The following is a 340-nucleotide window of genomic DNA, read 5'->3' as shown; positions in this document are numbered from 1 at the left end:
TGTTTTCTAATGCGCATCATCTTCTGCGCAGGTTTGGGAGGTCGCCTTCCCCTGCACAGCTGTGTACATTCCTTAAAGACGGTGATTCCTCCTCCCTTCGGCCTTGGACGACATCTTCAAGAAGCGGGGACGACTCAAGGACAGTTCCTGCTTACGTTGCATCAAGTTGAGCCCGTCTGCGGCCTTGCACGGTGGAGAGCGAGCTCGTTTTGTGCGAGGGAAGCCCCCACGTCTGTACCAGGCCGTCATGATCTGTCTATTTCACTGTTGATTTCATCAACACGGCGCGAGCACACCTCGTTCCGTTTTTCGTCCGGGTTTTTTTTCCTACCACCGCTGC

Source organism: Branchiostoma belcheri, unplaced genomic scaffold (genome assembly GCF_001625305.1).
Source record: "Branchiostoma belcheri isolate BF01 breed outbred unplaced genomic scaffold, Haploidv18h27 scaffold115, whole genome shotgun sequence".
NCBI classification, from domain to species: Eukaryota; Metazoa; Chordata; class Leptocardii; order Amphioxiformes; family Branchiostomatidae; genus Branchiostoma; species Branchiostoma belcheri.
Note: the sequence above shows the minus strand (reverse complement) of the source record.